Consider the following 3,599-nt stretch of genomic DNA (forward strand, 5'->3'; position numbering starts at 1 on the left):
CGCGTCGCGCTCGGAGCAGGGCGACTTCATTTGGCTGCCGACGCCATTGATCTGGATGGGGTTGGTGCCGGCGCCTGGCGGCCCACTGTTGATGATGGCGTCTCCTGCGGAGGCGCGCGTGGTTAGCGTTCCTTAGGATTAGCACCTTTTGTTCCCTGCGAGGAATCGAAGTAACACCCCACTGGGGTATGTAAGGCGCCTGCCATGCCTTTTGTGAATATTATTCTTATTATTAATCAATGCAAGATGCTTGTCCTGTCTCGGCTCGGCTCCCCCTTTCTATCCTCGCGAGGGCTTGGTGCTCTACGCTGACAGGTCCTGGTCCCCAGGCAGGCTTCAGCAGTCGCTGGTATGCCAGGTCGCGATGCCGTGGTCAAGGCCAGGAGGTGAGCGGCCCAAGGTCCAGTAAGAGCCCCCGAGTCGCGATGCTCAAGAGGTCCCCTTTAGCGCTCAAGCAGCCACTGCTGGGCAAGAAAGGAAGGCAACGTTGTCATGACAGAGCCGCACTAGGCATGGGTTTAGCGTCGCGTTGATTTAGCTTCTACAGGGGTGTGACTTATCTCGTGAACTTGGAGTCGTTATTCGGCGAGGTGCCTGGCCCACGTGCCGGTAGCTGGGGTGTCGCTGGGTCGGGTCCTCGTGAGCTTCTCCCCTCTTCCCCGCACTCTCCTTCGTGCTCTACGTCGTCAGGTCCCAGCTCTCGAGCGAGCTTAGCTGCCGCTGGTATGACAGGTCGCGATGCCGTGGGTCAAGGCCAAGGGGTGAGGGCTGGAGAGCCAGTAAGAGCCCATGAATCGCGATGCTCAGGTGCCCCCCTTTTAGCGCGCGAGTAGATCGCACGGGAGAGAGAGAGAGAGAGAGAGCTCACGACGCCCCCAACGCTACTCCTTACGTGGATCCTGTATACCAACACAAGGAAAACAAGGTCTGCCATTACGGTTGCCAGCCAGCCATTGGTTGCTCCAAGGGAGTGACTGAGGAGCCGAGGGCCTCGTGAGGTAGAGCTTTGCGGGGCTGGCGCGGCCAGACCTCAACCACTCAGATTTGTCGACGTTGCAGGGACAGACCCATGCGCAAGCACCGTGCCAGAGTGAGCGGCTCCAAAGGTAGGTGTCAATCGAGCAGGTGATTATCTCAAGCAGGTTAAGCATGAAGAAGCAAATCAACTTAGATAGATGCAGAGAAAGGCAAACGCCGCTGGGTCAGGCCCAAGCGACTTGGGGATGATGCTACCCGAGGGGCGCCCCCAACAAGGTAAGCTGAAGACAAAAGCAAAACGTATACATGCCGCGGGGACAGACCCACGCGACCTGGCAATGATGCAGCCCTGAGGGCGCTCCTAGCTGAAACGAAACTTGAAAGAAGTCACCGGATACCATTGCAGAGCGAGTGTCGGAGTCGCTGATGGTGCGTGGTGAAGAAGCCAATCCTCATGAGCCCTCGGGGCTCCAAGCCTCGGGAGGCTCAGGAGGTCCGGGCGGCTCGGCGTGGTCCATCTCCATTTCCTCCAGGAGTGCGTGATGCTTGGCCACCTGAGCTTCCAGGATGCTCCTCATCAGGCGCTGGTGGGCTGCAGCCGCGTTCGGCAGGCCGAAGGGCATGCGAACGTAGCTGTGCAGTGGACCCTCGCAACGCCCTACACGCGAAGGCCAGAAGCATTCCAGAGACGCGACTCGATTGAGCCCTGGGTAGTCGATGCAGACGCGCAGCCCGCCATCCTCGCCTGGATGGGGAGCTACGCTGGGCAGGCGGCGGTTGCCGCGCATGACTCTCGATTCTTGCAACTCCTGAGCAACCTTGGTGATGAACTCCTGAGGGTTGGGCCCTCCTTGCCTTACGCCTTCCTGAGGGAAACGTGCCGCGAAGCACGCCTCCAAGTGGTGCCCGAGTGCCTCCCTCGAGATCTTGGCAAAGTCAGTGGCTCCGCAAGAGAGAGCCCCCGGGCCTTGCCCGAGGAGGGCGCCTGGCGCACCTCCCTATGCAATGGAGGGTGGCGCCCCTTGGATGGGCGCATGTCCGGATGTGGCACCTCCGGAGGTGCCTGCCTCCTAAGGCCTTGAGCCAGGTGACGTATTCTTCTTCTTGGGGGTTTCTTCAGGAAGGTTTCCACTCTTGTTGTCCGGGTCCTCGATTGACACGGCTTGGATGGCGCGCTCGAGGGAGCACACCGCATCCTTCTCTTCACAGGGGACCGTGATGACCCGCCACTTCCTGGCATCTTGAGGACGTTGTAGCCATGGTGAGTCACTGCCATGAACTTGGCCAGGGCGGGGTACCCAAGGATGGCATTGTATGGCAGGCGAATGTGGGCGACGTCGAAGTCAATGAGCTCGGTACAGTAGTTCTTGCGTTGTCCAAAGATGACAGGGAGGCGGACCTGCCCTATCGGGACAGTGGAACCATCAGTGACACCTGAGAAAGGCTTGGTTGGTTGAAGCTGATCATATGGCACTTGAAGATTGTTGAACGTCTCGATGGACAGGACGTTGAGCGCTGCTCCGCCTTCAATGAGGGTCCTGGTAACTTGCACATTGCTCATGACTGGGGAGTAGAGCATCGGGAGGACACCGGTTGTTGCCGCGCACTTGAGCTGATCCGCTGAGCTTAACGTGATGGCGCACGCAGACCATCTGAGAGGGCACGTGGCCTCAAGCTTGGGAAGGACTGCATTCACCTCGCGAGCAAACTACTTGAAGACGCGCTGAGAGGCTGGGGCCTGAGCGCCGCCCAAGATGCAAGCGATTGCACGCGGCTCCTGGAAGGCCCCAGCCTCCTCGTCCTGATGATGGTCTTCATTCCTTCTTGGTGGTGGTGGTGGCAGAGGAGGAAGTCCTGCGTTGTCTTTCTGGCGATCCTCACAAGGCTGATCCCTCCAAGCCCCCTTGCGAGGCTGGTCCTGCCAGCGGTCCTCGCGAGGCCGGTCACGCCACCCTTGGCGAGGACCACGATCATCCCATCGTCCTCCACCTCTTGCTCTGCCTCGGCCGTAGCCCCGATCGTTGCGCTCGGGGCGTCGACCGACGTGGCCTTCTCGCACGGCCCTGAGCTCTTGGCATTCGTTGGTGTTGTGGGTATGGAGATCGTGGTACACACAGTATCGGCTACCCTTGGACGACTCCAGCTGGTCCCTGCCGCACTTCATGTCCGGCTCTACTACGAGCACAGCTGCTGCCTTGCGCTTCACATCCTTGGCCTTGGCTTTCTTCTCTTCTGGGTCTGCTGCTGGGAGCTCGAGAAGGGAGAGGCGTCCCTCCTTAGCCCTTGCGCACTTGGTCGCCAGGTTGAACAACTCCAGAGACGTACACATATCTTCGTGGATCGCCAGCTCCTCCTTCATCTTGACGTCGCGGACGGCATCAGAGAACGCCGAGATGATGGCCTCCTCGGTTACCCTGGGAATCTTGAGGCAAGCGTTGTTGAAGCGATGGATGTACTTTTGCAAGGTTTCTCCGGGTTGCTGCTTGATGCGGTGCAGGTCACCCATGGTCGGCGGACGGTTGCGAGTGCCCTGGAAGTTGGTGATGAAGCGAGTGCGCATCTCGTCCCAGGAGGAGATCGTGCCAGGAGGCAGGTTCAGGAGCCAGGTGCGGGCGCCGTCC

This window comes from Triticum aestivum, chromosome 7B (assembly GCF_018294505.1).
Source record: "Triticum aestivum cultivar Chinese Spring chromosome 7B, IWGSC CS RefSeq v2.1, whole genome shotgun sequence".
Taxonomy (NCBI): domain Eukaryota; kingdom Viridiplantae; phylum Streptophyta; class Magnoliopsida; order Poales; family Poaceae; genus Triticum; species Triticum aestivum.